This window comes from Apodemus sylvaticus, chromosome 5 (assembly GCF_947179515.1).
Source record: "Apodemus sylvaticus chromosome 5, mApoSyl1.1, whole genome shotgun sequence".
NCBI lineage: Eukaryota > Metazoa > Chordata > Mammalia > Rodentia > Muridae > Apodemus > Apodemus sylvaticus.
The window spans coordinates 95,013,412-95,035,079 of record NC_067476.1 but is presented as its reverse complement, the minus strand read 5'-3'; the positions used below and the strand labels follow the sequence as shown (position 1 = coordinate 95,035,079).

The following is a 21,668-nucleotide window of genomic DNA, read 5'->3' as shown; positions in this document are numbered from 1 at the left end:
TAAAATTAGAATCGGTTTCAGCAACCAACCTAAATTTGCACATAAAATGAAAAAAAGTAATTACTCTGACTAATTACTCTTTACTACCCTTTTCAGAGATAGATCAAAACATCCTTTAATAAATGTCAATTTAATTTTACTGCTGAAGATTAGCAGCAGGTGATAAGTGGGAAACGCAATGTCCTTAAATACACAGTGAAGCAGATCAGCTAAGAAGGGAAATTAATTCAGAACAAATAGGAGCATAAAGTATTGTGAGCAACTGAGAAAATTAACAAAGCATCTATGATACCAGATTGATGAAGAGCAAAGATGCCCAGTTACTCTCGTGGCTGAAGAGCAAGGAGCTCTAGGGAAGAAACCAGTCCTTTCTTCCCAAGCCTTTCAAATTAGTCCTCTGCTGAGGCATACCAAGGAGCCTCCAAAATGCCCCCGTGTCTGAAATAGAACAGAAAATGGCCCTAATGTGACATGGAAAGTCTCTAAAACTCTTGGAAGGAGTTCAACAAATCTCTTCAAAACATTTTATGAACCATTTGCATCCTTCTCTGGTTTGCCCCTAGATTGAAAAGACTTTATTGGAGGAACAATAACCTGGTTCATACAGTGTCTTGAAATCTTGATGTCCAAGTGAAGAAGTATTGTTCTGAGTTCATCTGTGACAATGAGGATCGACTTGGGGGGGGGATAATATGATTAAAGTATGTTACATATATATGAAAATGTCACACTGAAACCCATTATTTTATGCAATCTATGCTATGATGAAGACTACTTCAGTGATTCTTCAGGAAACTTACCTACTGAATACTAATTACAAGTTCAATTTAAACAAAATGAAAACAAGATCTGATGTAACAATGCAGGATTCTGAAAATAACTCATATTCTAAGAGACTGAAACTCTACTGGCCCTTACAGCCAGAGTTAATAATACACATTAACGTCACTTAAAACAGCTACTCTACTGTGTACTCAGAGTGTTTAACCTGCCTTTAAGAGAACAATGTAACAGACAACCTCACTTGCCTTGGATTTCCAATGTAATCAGCATTTACAACCTAAGCTTCAATCTCACAACCATAGCTTCAATCTTAAATTATGTATCTTCCATGTCTCAGATAATTCATATGAATTTGCTGTTTTCAGCAGCAAATACAGAAGTTGGAAGCAACTTTATAAAATCACCAGAAAGGCTGAAAAGCAACCATTTATGGATACTGATTGGTAAAAATAATGTTTCTTATCTGGCAAAGTAGGGATCAGCTGGAGTCAGAGACTTGATCCCTTTTGACACTCTTAAGATTTCTGTAAGGTATCCCATTTTTTCACCATGTGATACTTTCTGTGCTGTTCAATAAATACAAAGTGAAACCTTTTGTGAGGGACAGATAGTCACAGCACTTACAGACACAGAGGAACAGACAGGCACACACAGGGACAAATAGATCTACAAGCTAGCCATCAAGGAGGCACAGATTCAGACCCATACCACAGAGAGACAGAGACAGACACAGAGAACATGAAGTAAAGACTATGGACAAGTTAAACAACTCCAAAGGGACAAGTTTTTCTTTCCTTAATGCAATGCCAATGCACTATCAGTGCCTCCAAGCTAATCACCAATGCTAGATATAAAGACATTCTACAAAGGAACATAAGTGTGACTCAAATGGGCATAAATTATAATCTACAACTCTTGAGGCCACATGGTAGTTATGTTCCCACTAGGTATGAAATACTATCGGAAGAGTTGCTCTGTACTCCCAAATAAGACAATCATGTTAAATATGGATGAAAATGAAGATATAATTCCACAACTCCTGAGGACCGAACACTGGGAAAACTTTAACAACACAGAAACCTCTAGCTCTTCAGAAAAAAAAAAAAGTTACAGTTTCCTGACAGCAACTGCAGTTTTCTATCATGATTCAAACCATGAATCATGAACAATTATCCCTCTTAGGAAAAGTGGCTGTCTGGAAATGTAAATAAGGAGCCCATGTGTGGGACCCTCTGTATAGGCTTTCTAGACAATTATTTCAACCAGCACATCACACTCAAATTAAAAGAATGTTGAATATTTTCACTAAACTCTCTAAACAATGACCCAGGAAAACCAAGTAATTAATTTTTAATTATTTTACTCCATTTTTTTCTTAATGAAGAGTTTCTTCATTAAAATTCAAGTAAAAAGAAGGTAAGAGCCAATTGCTCAAAAAGATACCTGTCTTGTGGCTAGAAGTGCAGCCAATTTGTAACAAGATTTCATCACAATAAAAAATTCCCATGACAAAAGAGAAATCAGAAAAAAATAAACCATCAAGGCTTCCCACTCATTTGGGAAGTGATTTTTGAGATGGGCTTGATCTCCAGGGCAGTAAATGACAGGAGGAAGTATTACCCAGAATCCCTCAGGATGAGTTTCAACAGATTCCTAGCAGGGGAAGATATGCAAGAGGGAGATCACTGATCACTGAGAGTAGCACTGGATCTCTTCCCCCCACCTCTCTCAGACACACACACACACACACACACACACAACTGCCAACATAAAAGTGCAAAATCCGACATAGTGCTAACAGTATACACTATAAATTATAATAACAGTCACAGTTTGCAAATTCCTAGCAACTATATATACAAATCCAACATACAGTTTGGAGCCTCCACTCCTGCTTCTGCCAGTGGGCACATGCTAAAAAGCCACTCACTTAGCTTGTCAGTTCCATATGTTCCCGGGACAGCTTAGAAACATCTATGTTACTATGTGCGTATGTGAAAAACCTAAACTGTAATAGGAACAAAACACACGTTTCAAAAAAAATGAAAATGTTCTCTATGAGTGAAGGATATTTTTAAATTATAGGTGTTGATACAGTGGTGGATTGCCCAATCAATACAGTAGGTATCACCATTTTGAAAAGACATAGTAAAACAACTACCAAAACTACATATGCAATAATATAATATTGATTAATTTCATCAACCTTTTGTCCCTGGTCTAATAAGGCTCAGAAAGGTAAACTGGGCCTGGCCTCCAACTGGGGAACCTTCCTCTAGAGCTTGGCCCTTCTTACTCCTCCTGCAACTCTCAGGCCTGTGAAAGCTGGGTTAGAGAAGTAGCCTCCTCCTAGACAAGGCCATGCCACAGCTATATCATGGACAATACAAAACCCTGCGTGCTGATAATATTTAAAAGACAGGGAGCTGCTGCAAAGGAAGCCAGTTTTTTGTCACAAGGACACAAAGAACATCCTGTCTATATCCAACAAATGGCTATAAACCTGGTAATTCTGATATGCAGAATAGAAAATGATGTTTTTCCAACTGCAGGGTTCAAGCTGTTACACTGCCTATTTTTTCCTGCTGAAGTCTCCCCACTCCCCAGTTATCTTTACAATGCTAATGAGGTGTTGCTGGCGACTAACTCACTCTTTAGCATTGCTACATCACATATTAACCCTGGCTATGATCAGGGTCTCAGTGAGAAACTATCTGCCTTTTGAAAAATAAAAGCAAAAAGAAAAAACTCAAAAAGAAGTTATCAACATCACAAAAAAGTAAACACTACGTCTTATGGAGTCTATGAGATTTCCCATGAAAAATGAGAAATCTTTATTCCACAGGATTAAATGACTCTTGCCTTCAAAATAACTCCTAAAAAAGGCAATCCTTGCTAAGACACAAGAGATGAGTCCTCTCATCTGAAAACAGACCTCATGCAACAATTACTGTGCAAACATACACAGGCATGGTCAGCATATTTTGATGTCTTTATATATAATTTGCCTGTCCCCTTACAATGACAGAAAACTCTCAAAGTTATTCATGAGCTGTAGCAAAGTCTTTGTTCCAACTGTTAAACTTTTTTTTAAACCACGAAGTCTAATGATAAGTGATTTCCACTTGCAATGAAAATTTGTATTACAAATTATTAAGATAAAGTCTTAGATCTCATCTTCAAACATGCTTAAAAATTAGAAATCAGCGCCAGGCAGTGGTGGCACACACCTGTAATCCCAGAACTCTGGGAGGCAGAGGCAGGCAGATTTCTGAGTTCGAGGCCAGCCTGGTCAACAGAGTGAGTTCCAGGACAGCCAGGGCTATACAGAGAAACCCTGTCTCGAAAAAAAAATACAAATCCAAAAAACCATAAAAAAAAAATTAGAAATCAGCATCAGCCAAAAGAATAAACATATCATGCTGAAAGATGAGTTTGAGGACAGGGATTTTCCTCATGAAAGGTACTCCTGTGTTCTTACTGCTAACATTTAATCCCTTAACATAAATGCCTAAGGAACTGAGACAGCAGAACTGCCTAGCCAGTGCTGGTGCTCCCTCCTGTAACTACAGATCTGAGCTGATCCTGGCAGGCTCTCTGTAAGTGGCCTCCCTCAAGAACACACTTGAGATCCTAACTGAGGAGGAGGTAGATACATGGAGATGAGTCCAAGTCTTCACTGAGAAAACAATACACTATAGTAACAGTCTGAAAGCAATGTTCTTGCTAGGTATCTATCTGGTCACAGTCTCTCAGAAAGGAAGTAACTTAGTCAACAGAATACAGCTCCTGCATCAAGCAGAAGTCGCTCTAGACTTTCTGGTGCTATAGCCTTGAGGGAGTCAACACCTTCATTCTAAACCTTCCTCCGTGCTGAAGGGAAAATGAGAAACATCATTTCATGGACCCAGGAAAGCACTGCCTGGTATATAACAGGCCTTAAATACTATTTACTTTGAAAATAATTTTGTTCACTTTAAAACCCAGGATATATTTCTGAATTTTGCTTGTTCATACACAGAAGAGGCAAGTAAGAGAGATTATTGCTAAGGCCCATTGCCAAGGAGGGGGAGGCAGAGTGCCAGTCCCACGGCCCTCACATGCACACACCACCAAAATCGCTTCATTTTCTATTCAAATCCCATATGCACAAACTGACAATCTTGAGCACTTAGTTGAAGGATGATTTGCTGTATGTGGCCATAAAAATAACTTAAGACAATGGAGAGGCTGAGGTATCAGTCTGTCTCAAGGATTCTATCACACAGCAATGCGGGCCCAAGAAGGTAGAGTTGTGCACACATAAGTGATTCACAGTCATCACAGCCATTAAAAACACTGGAGAATTTCTATACCATGGTACATTTGCAGGAGGAATTCTGTTGGGGGAAGAAAGGCTAAAAACAACCACAAAAAAAATTGAAAAATATAAATTGGGAGTTTTGCCATCACAGCTGTTAAAAGTATTTTAAATAATTTAATTCTCCTGCTGAGTGAATTTTGTCTCTAATCTACAAAATGTTTATACTTTGATCCAAAGCAAGAAGGTAACCATATGCAGCCCAACAAGACAACCTTCAGATACTATGCTGGTGCCTGGCTTTTAGACTCCTGTCTTCCAAACCTGTAAAAAATTTAATTTATGTTGTTTAAGCTACTCAGTCTACAGTATCTGTTATGACAACCTGATCAAACAAATTTAAGAAAAGAGGAGAAAAGGAGAGAGGGAGGGACGAGGCAAAGATAGATCACAAGTAGTAATAGATAACAAAAGTCCTAGTGCCACAGAGCCTGTGTCAAGGTGCCAGAAACAAAAGTTAATAGGTTCAGAAACATGCAGCAGGTTCAGATTCCCTGCAGAGAGGCTCTAAGGAGGTCAACACCCAAGGCCTAGGCTGTGGTGGAGAGCCCACAAGTTTGCAAATGTCAGGAATATGTAACATCTGAAAAAACCTCCAGGCATCAAGGGTGGCTGAAACTGTCAGGGCAGAGTGTGGGGCTGCCCAAGCCAGTGGAGGCCAGAAGTTACCTCACAGGTCCTATGTACTGGAAGTGGAGTTACAAAATCTGATGTGTGCACTTCTGGATTTCAGTCTTGCTTATTCCAACCTTTCCCTGATTCTCTCCTATTCCATCCTGTGGGAATGTTAAGTCTGTGCCACTATATACTAAAAGTATGATTGTTTTTTTCTTTTTAGACAGAGCTCACAGATAAGACTGCCTTGACCTCAGTAAAGACCTTGGATATTGAATTTCTGATCAATCAACACCAATAGGACAATGGGGGCTTTTGCAGCAGGGCTGAATAGACTTTACAATGAAATGATCATGTACCTATGGGAACAGGGCATGATGTTAAGCTTTGAATGTGAAATGTAACATATAGGTTCATGTGTTTAAACACCTGGTCCACAGCTGGCACTGTTAGGAGGTTGTGGAACCTGTGAGACATGGTGCCTGGCAGACCACTGAAGTCACATAAGGAAGACCTTTGATAGCTGTACAAGCCTCTAATTCTGCTCTGCTTCTGTGAAAAAATGCCAGTCATCTCACACAGTCCTATAATGGAGGGATGTCCCCTCTGAGTCTAAGTAAACCTCTCCTCTCTCGAGTTGCCATAGCAACTCAAAAGTAACTAATGCAGCAACCATGTGCTGCACAGTGCCCATTTCTCACACTAGCAACCTCACTCTCCCAGCAACAGATTCCCTTTAAAAGACGAAAAACGGCCACAACAAAACTCATGCAACAGACTTACATTCTGCATTCCTACTGAAAACAAAATCATTACTTAAGTAGCTTTACCAGAAATGCAGAAGGCAGAACACTTGCTGTCCATGCTCTTCAGTTTGTCAGAATTTGGTTTACAAACAGTAAGTGCTCTTCTTTGTTCTAACCATGTCAGAGAAAACGAAAATAAAAGGGGAGTCTACCTCAAATCACAATCACCTAAAACACCCAGTCCAAGGCAATTACATACAAGATGGTGTTTATCAACCAGTCATCTGAATTCACTCCACTTCTGAGGCACTGATCTTCACAGATTTGAAGAATGGAAATCCCAAGAAACATAACCCTCCCTCACTAAATACTCCTAATTATGGATATTAACAAATTCACAGAAGAAAATATATTGCATACTAACTCCCAGGGTCAAGTCTGTGTACTTCTAAGATGGCATTTCTCTACATCATTCATATTCTTCTTGCTGTCATTCACAATGCCCTTCATCCTTCAAAGTGAGAACTGCCTTTATCGGTAGCACTCTGCTATGACAAGTGTGTAACTAAGGTATGTAAATGAGGTGGGCTGGTATGTAAATGAGGTGGGGTAGTATGTAAATTAGGTGGGCTGGTATGTAAATGAGGTGGGCTAGTAACAAGCTGCTTGTGAACCTTTGCTTCTTTGTGCTGTATGTGCACTACTCTTAACTAAATTGTCCTGCAGATTTCCTCATAACTTGGGCATTCTCAAAGTTTTTACAAAGTACTACTTCCACTAGAAATCTGCTAAATTTTGGAACACTTCGTTCTAAATGAGCTATCCCCCTCAGGGTGAAAGGGAGGCAGAAATACTATAAGAGCCAGAGGAGATGGATGGATGACTCCAAGGAAACGGTGTCTTCAAGGTTCAAGAAGACTGATACACACATGACTTGACAAGAGACCATGGCAGCATGCAGAGGGTTGCATAGGCTCCACCAGATGGGGTCGCAGCGCTGAGATAGGAGTGGGAATGGGCTCCTACCCCTAACCAAGAATCTGACTATAAAGTAGGGCAGGAGATGTGGATAAAGCCAGATACCTACTATGGAACACCTCAATAATAGAACTACTACATGATCCAGAAATCACACTTCTGGGTATATATAGATGATGGGTATATATATAGATGAAGAACTGAAAGCAAAATCTCAATGAAAGATTTGGACACTTGTTATAAATAGAAACCATATGCACAACAGTCTAGAGGTCTCTGCTGACAAATGACAGACAAAATATAATATATACAAACAATGGAATACTACTCTGTCTCAAAAAGGAAATCCTGTTATATACTCCACCACGGATAAACCTATGATGCTCCACCATGGAGCATCATAACAAATTAAATGTCATATAGAAAAACAAATGCTGTTTAAGCCTACTTAGATGGGCTCTCTAAAGTAATCAAATACACTAAAAACAGAAAACAGGATGAACAAGAACTCAAAACGGGGCAAAGGGTAGTGGTTCAATGGCTACAGTTCTAGATTTAAAGATGAAATACAACTGAACCACACACTTAAAAACAATCGCATGCTGGCATATTACATTGTGTTTTTAACAATAATTAAGACATTTTATTACTTCATTTGTCCCAAATTTTCAAGTAAAACTTGATATATCCAGCAAGAACGGGAGACTACTGCATAGAGCTGACTTGGAATCTGGCTCACCAGACAGAATAACCAGAGTAGGCCAGGAGGACCCTGAGCTCCGAGTTCAGAGCTGACAGCCTCTGATGCAAGCAATGACCCACACAGCTTTGGATCATCTTCAATTCCCTCCTAAACTGTGAGACCAAGCTTCCATAAGGCAAAGTACAAAGACAGTATTGGCCAGTTGTTGCAAATACCCAAATGAAAGTTGTTTAGTAAGAAGAAAAAACGGACAGAAATACTTTCCATGCAGATGTGTAAGAATATTTACAGCACATATTAGCCTGGTACAGCAGTCGACAATCTCCACAGCAACAGTAATGAGCAAAAGCTGTCCCTTGAAACAGAAAATCCACAGATGAGCTAAGGAGAAGAAATTTGTTATTACAAAATTCCAAAATTTTACTCCTCAGAGCAGATGGACTGAGTCCCGAGCAGTATCTGTGAACAGAGCACAGGAGGTTACTGTCTGAAGAGCAGAGCTCATGCCACTGTTTGGTGTATCTAATGTACATCTCAATGTCAATTTTGCTATAAATCCTATCATCCTGTCTCTGGACACATCCACAAGAGACATTCCACAAGGACAAGCTGCTATCCTGAGTAATGGTGCATCCATCATCTATGTTACCACAGAAACAGCTTCACCTCCCAGGAATCTGATAAAGCAGGCATTATGGGGAAAGCGGTTGTTTGTCTGCATCCTCAGGGTCTCATGCTAGGCACTCATCATTCCTGGCTTATTACAAAAGCTTCCCCCCGGATCCTTTGCTGCAGACCTACCTGCATGTCTCAGTCTCATCCTCACTTACAATGGCTCTTTACTGCATCTCGACTTCAATATTCACAAAGCAGGCACAGCACAAGAGACTCTTTACGATCCAGTCCCTACATGACACTGCCCTACAAACTTTGTTTTTAAATGGCTTCAAACAGAAATCTTACACGAATAGAAAGAACTCCTGCGCCTTTTCATCCAAATCTATCATTTTTTAAACCTTTAATTTTTTTATTTTACATTTTATTTGGGCAGGCATAGGGGGTTGTGGTCACATGTGGCAGCATTCATGTGAAGGTCAGAGAACAGTTTGTCAGAGCTAGTTTCTTCCTCCCCCCATGTAGTCCTGATGATCAAACCCAAATGATGCTTAGCAGTATGCACCTCCGCCCACTGAGCCATCTCACTGGCCCTAAGCCCATCATCTATTGAAAGCACAAGTTATAAGTTTCATTCATACTTTTTGACATATATTAGTATTCAGTGACTCCAAAGAACTAAATGAATAAAAATAAAAATTTCTGTTTAAAATGTGTGAATGGAATTCAAATAAGACCCAAGACTCCTAAATCCTTAAACAACATTAAAGACATTTTGTTTCTATTCTGAGACAAGGTGTCTCTATAATCCAGGCTGGCCTGGAGAGCACTGTGTAGTCCAGGCCAACCTCAAACTCAAAACACTCCCTTAGTCTCCTAATGATGGGATTCAAGGCATCTGCCACCGAGCTCAGCTAAGATATACCTTTAAAGCTGATAAGGGCAATGAGAAGTGATATCAGTAGTCAAGCATAGGACGAAAAATGACCTGACATCAATTCTGGCCATACAAACATGCAGAAGAGCCTATAGGAACAGGGCCATGGCGCTCTCCCAGTGTGTGGGGGCAAGCAGAGCCAAGAGAGAGAAGCTGGCTGACAACTTCAGATCAGTTAGACACCCTACCCCTTTCCACCTATGGCAGCTACCCTCCTGCTTCAACACCTAACTAATCCTCTTCCCAACACCAGTAGAACATAATTTCTAGAAAAATCGGATCAACTGATAGTCTATAAGCAACTCTAGGTTTGAGGATCTGTCCCAGACACCCAGGCTTCTCCAGGAAGCAAAGATAAGTCTTCCCTTATGGGACCCATAGGCAGGGGCAGGCAGTGTGACACAACTGCTTCAGAGTATAGAAATAAAAGGAAGAAGCCAGCCTCAAGCATCCCCAGGGCAAGAGCGCTCCAAACAGAGGGTGCCGTGGCACAGATCCCAAGTACATGCCTTTCACTGGGAAGCAGTAAAGTTGCTAAGGTGCTGGGTGGGGAGAAAGTGGGGGCAAGGGAGAGATTTAAGGGTGTGAGGCCGGGTAACAGAAGCAGCTCTCTGAACATGTGGCTATGCTATAAACTACAAACTTCTAGCTGGAGCCTAACTCCTACCAGAGTTTCTGGTCCGATTGTGTGGTACTAAGCTTTGTTTCTCCTCCATAGTGATATGCTCCCCAAAAGTCTCTGTGCAGGCAGTTTGGTTATCAGCATGTGGTTCTACCAGGAGATAGCTGAATCTTGAACACTGACTAGAGGTGATTGGAAGAGAGATCTTTGAAGGAAATATTGGAACTCTGTCCCTTTTCCCTCTCTTTTCCCCCCCTCCTTCCTTTTCTCTTCCCTCTCTCCCTCCCTCCCTCTCAGCATCCTAGGCACCATGAGACGAGCATCTCCTCCACAACATGCTACCATGGCCTGATATAGTTATCATACCACAGTTTCCAGAGTAACTAGGCCCAAACCTTGGAAACCATGAGGCAAAATATATGTTTCCCCTTTTAAGTTGATTTATCTCAGGTATTTATCACAGCTGACTAACACCGATGGAAGGAGCCTGGTTATCAATACTTTCAGAACCTCCCCAGGTCTAAAAGGAGAGCCCCAGAAGATAACACTGGGCTAAGTCACCCCCGGCACAACATGCAGAAGAGCAGGGTCTCCGCTAAACAGGGAAAGTAAAAGACCAAACTCCAGAGCAGAAGCTTGCAGCCTCTCCAGCCTCTTTCCCGACCCACCCCCAGAAACTACCAGCAAGCTGCCTCCATTGCCTCAGCCAGCGCTGAAAGGGGCAAAGATAGGAAGTGGAAATTTCTGGTAGTGTCATGTGATGCAGACTCACATGATGTTTTGCTGAGGCAACATTTGTGAGAGGACATGTGATGTTTGGAAAGAGTATAAAAGTAGGACCCAATGGACAATGACACAGTGCTTGCATAGATGGCTTTTTGGTCTCACATATTCGCTGATCTTCACTTAGTTGAGAGAGGCACAGCAGAGAACTGACAGTATAGCTGGTCCTGGTCGTTCCCACTGACTTGTGTCCATTTGGCAGAGGCCTGGCAGTTTCTTCTGGATCCTGCCACCATTGCCAATGTTTGGTGACCCTTTTGAACTGGACTGTTAGAATCCTGACACTACTGAACTGGACTTCTGGTATCCTGACAAACGGAGATTGGAATCACCTCCAAAGAACTACTTCTACACAGGTTCACATACCTTTGTTCTACTTACCATCTTTCCTCCCTGCCTTTGAACAATGGCTAGAAGGGATACTAAGTGTCAAAGTATTTGAGAACCCTTATTAAAGTAGATTCTGAAAGATCTAAGCCTACAAAAATGCTTCATGCTTCCAGCAAGAGCTGTAAAGTGCCGGCGGCCGGGACACACCTCGGCCTTAATTCCCTAAAAGGTAAGGACTGAATCCCAACAAACGGACAGAAGAGATGAAAACTTATATTGAAAGATTGAAAGAAAAGCATAAGAAAGAGAAAATTCTATAATACACGGATGCATATGGGAGCTACCTAAGAAGTAGTTGACAGAATACAATCACAGATGCCCTTGGGATGTTATATAGAACAAAAATAATAGCTATGCCATATCTGTGATGGAAATTACTGCAGCAAGGAGACTTAGCAAGTAGAAAATGCATGAACAAATTCCACTGCTTTAAAGGTTCCATTATTAAAACTGACAAAAATAAATCATTTTGGCTATAAGAATAGAGCACACATTTCTTTAAACTACACCCCAGTAAGAAATCTGCTGAAGCTAAATGTAAATAGTCTTGAGTATACAGGTAAGTAGGTATCAATGTAAGTGACTAGCTCATGATATTTACCGGGTGTGGAAGACTGATGGTGTAAGACTATATGTGTTATTTTCTTTCACAGTGCTCCCAGGCTGGCCTGAAATTCACAACCCTCTCACCCTCTCAAGTACAAAGATTACATATACATATTCCACCACACCCTGATTTAACGCTCATTTCTCATTCCACGCGTGCACATGTGGGCATGGGCATGAGTATACCACAGAGCATGTACAAAAATCAGAAGACAGTTTTTAACAGCCAGCTCTCCCTCCTTCCACCATGAGATCCAGTGGAAGTCATGAGGCTTATGTAGCAAGTGCTTTTATCCACCAAGCCATTTTATCACTCCCAAGAAGTGTCGTAATTACTTCCTCTGGGGTTGCTGTACAAATGGGTAAAAGAACAAACATTACTGAGTTAATCCAATGGAAGTCATGAGGCTTATGTAGCAAGTGCTTTTATCCACTAAGCCATTTTATCACTCCCAAGAAGTGTCGTAATTACTTCCTCTGTGGTTGCCATACAAATGGGTAAAAGAACAAACATTACTGAGTTAATCATTTATTCTGTATGTTTTAAAAATAAATTTAATTTTTAAAATTTCTTTGTGTGTGTGTGTGTGTGTGTGTGAAAGAGAGAGAGAGAGTGTGTGTGTGTATGTGTGTGTGTGTGTGTGTGTGCACATGCATGCATTTGCCCTCAGATGTCAGAAGGGGCCATGGCATCCACTAGAGTTAGAGATAGAAGTGGTTGTGAGGTTCCCCATACCTCTGCAGTAAACTCCAGTCCTGTGCAAGAGCAATGTTCACTCTTAAGCATGAGAAATATCAAATATCATAAGTCCATCTATATTTTTTAAAGGTGATAATACTACATGGAGACCCTACAATACTAACACACCTTAGCATCTTAATAAAGACTTAAGGATTGAGATAGTAGAGGTGTAAAAACATAAGCCAACGACAGGAGTTTGAGAAGCCAAGAATGCAACTAGAACATCATGATTTTCAAGTCTATGTAGACATGGCTATTCAATTCAAATCATCTCACTTAGTGATATTTCCCCAAATTCGTGCACGTGGTGGAACTTCAAAGACACAATCATTCCCCAGTCACATTCAAGGACCCCAGGGTGGTAATAAACACAGACAGTTTGTGTAAGCTATTACAACCCATGTAAAAGCCATGGTCCAAGGTATATACATACAACACAGAGAAAGGAAAGAGCCTAATTTCCTTGAACAGAAGGGAAAATCTAACTCAGAAAATAATAATAATAATAAATAATTAATAATAATAAGGCTGGTGAGAGAAGGAAAAGGGGAAAGAAAGGTGATGAGGAACAGACTGGATCGAATGAAACACAAGTGCGCTCAGACATTCTCCAGCACTTGCTGTCTCTAAAGCAGAGGTGACTGCTGTAAGCAGCGGGGCAAGAGCCTCAGCCAAGCCAGAGCTGAGCACCACTCCCACTCTGCACACCACGACCTGACCAAAGACAGCCTGTGGGGGCAAGGCAAGCAAATACCTTCAGTCTCCCAGGTTCTACCCACTTCTAACATTCTTCACAGTAGTCCTCTGGTAGTTTCTGAACAATTAACACTGGGCTGCGCCATGTTCAGACTTACAGCTATCAACTCCCTGAACCAGGAGATCCAAGCAAGCCTTCAAAACTCTTCACTGATTCGAAGCGTCCTCCACAGGCTCTACATCGTCCTCACCTGGGGCAATTCCTCCAGTCTCACCACACCTGCCTCCAGGAAGCCCAAATAGTCCCCATGCATGCGAAACAAGCCACCCAACTCAGACTCGCCAACAGCTCTGCACCTGTCTCCTACATGCACTCTCTGACACTAATCATTCTAGAAGCTCTATGGACCATTTCCAATTCATTCCGTCTCTGCGCTCACCCTTCAGGACAGTGCATTTGGAGCACTTTGCGTGTGCCATATCTGAGCTGCAGTGTGACATCGCTGTGTACACAATGCCAGTAGAAAAAAGAAAAGCAACAACCCAATGCAGAGCCCCACAGGACTTACACTCCACTCCTCCTCCTCCTCGTCAGCCTTGTCTCTGTGCTGCTCAGCCTTTCCTTCTCACTTACTGCTAGTGAGCGCAAGCTCCCCAAGCTTTCAGTCTTCCACGCACGCCCTTCCTTGGGCTCATGTCTCCACAAACATCTCTGCATCCTCTCTAGCAAATTTCTCATACAATAAACTACACCCACGTGTTGACTTTCCTCCTCGTTCACCCTTAAGCCCTTACATTGTGGCTGTGGTCCCACAGCTCCACTGAAGCTGCCTCTCCAAGGTGGTTCCTGTACAGAACGACTGGGGAAGAAATTCTTCCCCGAGGCTGGAGGGCAGGTGAGTGGTGGAGAACCTGCCTACCATGTGAGGTCCTGGGTTCCAGCCCCAACACCTCAAAAATATCCCCAGGACTTGACTTCTCCATGGCATTCAACACGCCTAGTCTCTAGAGCTCCTGGCTTTCCTCCACTACATCTCTGCACCCTCACTGCTCATTTCTCCCCCCTTCATCACTTGAAAATTAGTGCTCTGGAGAGTTCTGAGGAGAAAGCTCACTGTCCTTTGTTGCATAGCCCATGCACCTCTATAAGGTGTTAGTCACACACTTACAAATCCTTCCACTCCAGGAACTGCAAGCTCCTCAGACCAAAAGCTCGCTTGCTCCTCTCTGAACCCCGACCAGTGGCCCCAAGCTTAAAGCAAAATGCCAGGGCACGAGTTCAAAGGATCTTTCTGGAGTGAATGATAAATCCATTTAACTATTAGGTTAACATAAATAGAAATTGTTTATACTTTGAAAATATATACAACCTATACAATATTAATTCTGCTTTATTTTCATAAATGAAATGTACTTTAAATATTTAAATAAAACTTTCCAATCCGTTTTAATTATGTCTACAGTAGCTACTTTACCAAATGTCAAAGTCTATGAAAAATGACAAAGTGCTTCTTAATAAGCCACTTCAAATCTCAAGTCTACCTTCAGGCCATATGAAAAATGTCTTTGGTCTTAAGGAAATTTTTATTACTAGACTAAATTCCAATTAGGAAGGAAAAGGTACCTACCTATATTAGTCACCTTACAATGAGACTCACAATAAAGATTATGTCCTATGTTCTAGAAATATAACTATTGGGACAACACATGTAACCAATAAAAAAGTTTTAAGAACTAATTTTGAAGGAAAATAAACCAAACCCAGTAATTGTGTAAGATGAAACTTCAACAGAATTAAAGTTTAAAATAAAACTGGATTTTCATTAAACAAGATCCTTCCGTTCCTGAGAGAAATCAGTAGCAGTCTCCTCCACAATCCTGGCTGAGACCAAGGCCAGCATTAAGCTCCTAAATGCCTGCTACACATAATGCAGCTTTTTCACCACGGAAGCACAGCACTGGAGCTCAGGAATCCATCTACTTTCTATAGCAATTGCTAGATTACTCAGGGTCTGCATGGCTGAAGTAATCAAAGACATATGTTCAATGCAATTCTGTCTAACTTTGCTTTTGACGCCTCCAGAGACATGGCTGTGCAGATAACAGCAGTTTACAAACGAAGGCAAGAGAAGCATCACTTTTGATTAACAACCTAAGTGTTCCTGTCTTCCACATCAGGAAATGTGGAAAAGTAGCTAGGGCTGATGGCATGCACGTGTGGACTCAACTACTTAGACTCAGGGTCTCTGGAGCCCAGGAGTTCGGCATTCTAGAACACTCACCTCTCCCAGCAGCACTGTAGTTAGTGTAGATAGTATGTCTCTACCCTGGCATTCTGCAACGCTGAGGTAGAAAGATGGCCATAAATCCCGGGACAGCAGAAAAGAAAGCCTCAAAATATTTTTTTGTAAATAAACAAATTGGAGTTGGGTATGTGCTTCGTGGCACGGCCTGCCAGTACCAAGACACAGACTAGAAAGCAATCCCCAGCTCTTGAAAGGTGAAGGGAGGACAATCCAGAGTTCAAGGTCACAGGTCACGCCACAATTGTATTATGAACTTGAGACTAGCCTAGGCCGTAAGAGACCCTGTGTGGAGGCCAGCTGAAAGAGAAAAGATTAGTGGGAGCGGGAGGAGGGAGAAAGGGGAGGGAAAGGAAGAAAAACCAATTCTCTCCATTTCAGAGGCACAGATGTAGGGAGTTGAAAGCAAGAAAACACAGCACCTTGTAAACTATTCCCCTGACTATTAGAGGGGACTCTACATCCCACTTGTGAAGGCTTAGATAGAGACTTGTCCGTAATTGGTAGCACCTGCACTATTTGCTGGCTAGAAGGAAATTAAGGCTTATTCATTGCAGTTTCAGGTTTTCTTTCCTTTCTGACTCAGACACCAACAGAGTCAATGGCAAAAAGAACTCACAATAACCTCTGAAAAGATGGGAAATGACGAAAGAGCATTAAGTTAACTCTTTAAAAGGGGTTCCTAAAACAGCATGAAGAGTTGGGATGTAAGGAGCATAGCTTTTAAAATATCATTTTGCCTAATTTTCTGAGATGGATAAACTAGATGTGGAAATGAAAGTTTCCATCTGACCAAGACGGAAAATAACTCGGTTACAAACCAATCAGTATCTCCATTTAAATACCCATGGGGTACCATGGGAAGACATTACATGCACCTAAAACATCAAGTTTGGTAGGAGTCTGAGGGCAAGTTACAAGTGGTCAGGTGTTACCTTTTGGTTTCCAGTTACAGCTGGATTTCTTTCATCATCCTGTGGAAAGGTGTGGGTTCCTCTCCCTTGGAGCAATACCATCAAGTTTCCACTCCATCCACTGCTCAAACTTCCCCAAGTCCTTCTGGGCTGCCTTCCCTGCCCTTCGAACTTACATCTTCCCCCAACTCCCCAGGATGGCTCACCCACGGCCCTAGCCACAGTCTCCTGCTTCCCTAAGGACCTTCACAATTCCCTACTTGGGACAAAAGACTCTCACAGCCTTTCTCTTCCAACTCTTTTTTTTTTCATATTTTTTTATTCGATATATTTTTTATTTACATTTCTAATGATTTCCCCCTTTCTGGTCCCCCACTCCCCAAAAGTCACATAAGCCCCCTTCCCTCCCCCTGTTCTCCCACCCACCCCTTCCCACTTCCCTGTTCTGGTTTTGCCTTATACTGCTACACTGAGTCTTTCCAGAACCAGGGGCCACTCCTCCGTTCTTCTTGTACCTCATTTGATGTGTGGATTATGTTTTGGGTATTCCAGTTTTCCAGGCTAATATACACTTATTAGTGAGTGCATAACATGATTGATCTTTTGAGACTGGGTTACCTCACTTAGTATGATGTTCTCCAGCTCTATCCATTTGCCTAAGAATTTCATGAATTCATTGTTTCTAATGGCTGAATAGTACTCCATTGTGTATATATACCACAGTTTTTGCATCCATTCTTCTGTTGAGGGATACCTGGGTTCTTTCCAGCTTCTGGCTATTATAAATAGGGCTGCTATGAACATAGTGGAGCACATATACTTATTACATGCTGGGGAATCCTCTGGGTATGTGCCCAGGAGTGGTATAGCAGGATCTTTCAGAAGTGAGGTGCCCAGTTTTCTGAGGAACCGCCAGACTGATTTCCAGAGTGGTTGTACCAATTTGCAACCCCACCAGCAGTGAAGGAGTGTTCCTCTTTCTCCACATCCTCGCCAACACCTGCTGACTTCTGAGTTCTTAATCTTAGCCATTCTGACTGGTGTAAGGTGAAATCTCAGGGTTGTTTTGATTTGCATTTCCCTAATGACTAATGAAGTTGAGCATTTTTTAAGATGTTTCTCCGCCATCCAAAGTTCTTCAGGTGAGAATTCTTTGTTTAACTCTGTACCCCATTTTTTAATAGGGTTATTTGGTTTTCTTGGGTCTAACTTCATGAGTTCTTTGTATATATTGGATATTAGCCCTCTATCTGATGTAGGGTTGGTGAAGATCTTTTCCCAATTTGTTGGTTGCTGATTTGTCCTTTCGATGGTGTCCTTTGCTTTACAGAAACTTTGTAATTTTATGAGGTCCCATTTGTCAATTCTTGATCTTAGAGCATACGCTATTGGTGTTCTGTTCAGGAACTTTCCCCCTGTACCAATGTCCTCAAGGGTCTTCCCCTCTTCCAACTCTTATCTTTCCCTTCTGTGGTGGTTTGAATAAGGATGGCTCCCAAAAGTCTAACATACTTGAGGTGTCCAAGCCTAGACTCTCTGCCTGGGGACCAGGATGTAAAGGTCTCAGTGCTCCAATCCCTGTCTGTGTGCCTGGTGCTGCCATGATGATAATGGACTACACCTCTGAAATTGTAAGCGAGCCCCCAGGCAAATGCTTCCTTTTGAAGCTGCCATGGTCATGCTGTCTCTTTAAAGCAACAGAACAGTGACTAAGACACCCTCCCTCAGGAGTTTCTTCTCTTCCTCCCTGTGGCTCTAACCAACAGCCTCTCCACACTACTCTGCCTTCAGGAATGTCTCAGGACTCCCTTACCTTTCAGCACTAACTTCAAACAACCCCTTCTCCAGCCCAGCCCATCAGGCTCTGGCGCTCCGTGCTGCCTTTCCCTAACCCCAGCTTTTACCCCTGCTACCACAGTCCTCAAAGATTTAATGCTTCTCAAACTCCATGGGAACTTCAGTCCCTCTATAGTCATTTCACTTCAAGGAGTGGCTCAGTCTCATCTCTTTGCTTTATAAAATAATAATAATAATAATAATACAAAATAAATCTTGTTCTCGGACAATACTGTCAGATACACCAGAGAAATCCAACATATTACATGTTCATACACTCTAACTTTTCAAGAATTACTTTCTCTTCTACAATATTAGAGAAAAAAAACACTGGATATGGAACTAAACAGTGGCATTTCCCGGTAGACTTCACATCCAAGACCCTAACCAGTATCCTACAGGCGTCTTACCAACCCTGGGTGGACTGTCCCCCTGGCTCTGTCAACTAGTCACACAGGGCTCATTTCCTAACCTGTCTGATCCAGGGTATGAAAAGCATCTTCCTTAAGGCTGAAAATTATAAGATCCAGGAAAGCAGCCAAAGAGCTAAAAGAAATTCAGCAGCCCTTATGAGCCAATTTGCTGCAGCACCTCTTAAACACAGCAATTGAAGTCCCAACACGCAATCAGGAGTGTGCGGGCTACACACCACGTTATCACCCAGTTCTACACATAATAGGAAAAAGCTCGGAAAGCAGGCAGATGACCTTCAAACCCTCAACAAGACCTTACTAAAATGCCCTTCAAGGTCTTTAACAACAGAGGAAAAATCAAAATAACAAAAGTGAAAGGGGACAGCAAATGCTGTCCAGGAAAGGCAGATGAACTCTTTTCTCCCAGACAAGAGAGAGCTGCTGGGGCCCTTCCGCAAATTCAGTCAAGAGAGACACTGAGCTAGGAGCTACTCAAACTCTTTACTAAGACCTTGTCTAAGGTGCAACGTCAGGGCATACTGGAAAGTGGACTGCTGTCAAGCCCATGGAAGCGGAGCAAGCAGCCATTCCCAACCCTAATAGAGTTCAGGCCATGGTGACCCCTGTGGCTTTTGTAGCCCAGATAAAAGGATCAGCCATACCTTAATACACACCTAAAGCTTTTCCTTCCCAAAGCTGCCAAACTTGTACCACATAGCATCCCTGAGATGGGATGTGACAATAAGATTAGCTTCTAAATTAGGGCTTCCTGTCTGCTAAATTCCAAGACACTCCCCTTATCTCTAAGCTCAGAGACTGTTCCCTATCTAAATTCTAAGGACCCCTTCTCTTTTAATATAAAGAAAAGGAACTTGTTTTGTTCTGTGGGTTGCTACGGACCTATTCCAGCTTCCCCCCAGTGCCAGTGGCTAAAGGCTATTACAACATCTGAAATCCATCTTAGGGCATCATTCAGTTGAACATGATAAGACTCATAATTTGAAACATTGTCCAGAGACTTGACAAAAAAAAAAAAAAAAAAAAGCATACCTCAAGGACACACACAGCTCCAGCTGATTAGTGTCAGAAAATTAAGAGCTTTCCAACTGCTTCCAAGTCCTATAAATTCAACTCTTTTAAGACGAGCAATATGTCAGCTATCCATGCCAACTCCCCCAGCCCCCCCCCCCCCACTAAGCTTTGTAACTGGAGAGTCACTGAAGGGCCAGTGTAAAGTACCTAGTAGTTATGTATAGAATGTATAGAGCTCACTGGAGGCATGATTCCTTGGACAGGGCCTATTGGTAAGAACTCAAAACAACAGATGCCTGCTTTTCCAACACCAGAACAATAGCATTTATTCAACTTCACGGCACTTTTTATTTTATTGTTATTTTTAATAAATTTCAGAAATCTGACCTGCCAGAAAAATCACTAAAAGGCTTATGTTGGTTAGTTATTCTACTATAGTATAGTTGATTTATTACTCTACTATATATTCCTTTCTGCTTAAGTTTTTACCCTCAGGACTCAAAATGGACACTGAAATAAACTACAGGAAAAAAATCTAAATAGCAACAAAACTGTGAGAAGTAAAAATGTTAATCAAGTTATCTTTCTAGTTTGAGCATATAATTAGGTTCTTTGTCAGGAATGTGGGCAGACAAGAATCTCATTAAATATTTGCTGGCCTATTTACCCCTAGTGCTCAAATCTGAAGGTATAATATACAATGTTTAGGATGCCCATGTCCTGGAGCACAGGGTATCTCCAGAGGTCATCTGCTCTAGACTTTTCTTTCAACTCTAAATGAGTCTAAAAATGATAGTGATTTCATTTTCAACAACACCGCGCGTCTTACAGTCCTGGGAGGAAAATGAGCAATGTAGCAGAACTAATGAACAGGAGTAAAAAAAATAAGAGGGACTAAATAATGGGAGAACTATCCCTTTAAACCTCCTGTACTGTGTGTAGAGTGGTGCTTCTCTCACTTATTCAGTAGATTTACATCACCTGTTTCTTTGTAAACACGGGGAGATGGTGAGCAAGGGGAGGGCACCCCCACTCTGTGCCAAATGTTGCTCCTAAAAGAATCTAGGAACAGTAATAAGCAACAAAATCAAGAGATGTTTCAACTTTTTCAATACCTACAAATATGTTCCCTAAAAGTTGAGTTTGTGACAGCAACAGTGTATTTTTACATTACTGTCCTGGCAGTTTTATGTCAACTTGACACAAACTAAAGTTATCTGAAAGGAGACAATCTCCAGTCAGAAAATGTCTCCATAAGATCGAGTTGTAGGCAGGCCTATAAGGCCTGTTCTAAATTAGTGGTAGATGGGGGAGGGCCCAGCCCACTGTGGGTGGGGCCATCCCTGGGCTGGTGGCCCTGGGTTCTATAGGAAAGCAGGCTGACAAGCCAGTAAACAGCACTCAGCCATGGCCTCTGCATCAACTCCTGCTGCCAGGTTACTGTCCTCCCAGCTTTTGATGACAGGCTGTTATAGAGACATGGGACTATAATTGTTTTTTTCCTGTTCCCTTCCCTGGCCTCTAGTATATATATTGCTGGTCTCTCAGTAAAGCTTTGGCATTCTCCTTACAGAATGACCCGTGTCTGTGGTTT

The 21,668-nt window shown here is 41.8% G+C and overlaps 1 protein-coding gene across 2 annotated transcripts in view; it reads right to left on the bottom strand.

The window, feature by feature from the left end:
• Window positions 1–21,668, bottom strand: part of Aven (apoptosis and caspase activation inhibitor) — a 138,628-nt gene that overhangs the window by 65,074 nt on the left and 51,886 nt on the right. The window lies entirely within an intron of this gene.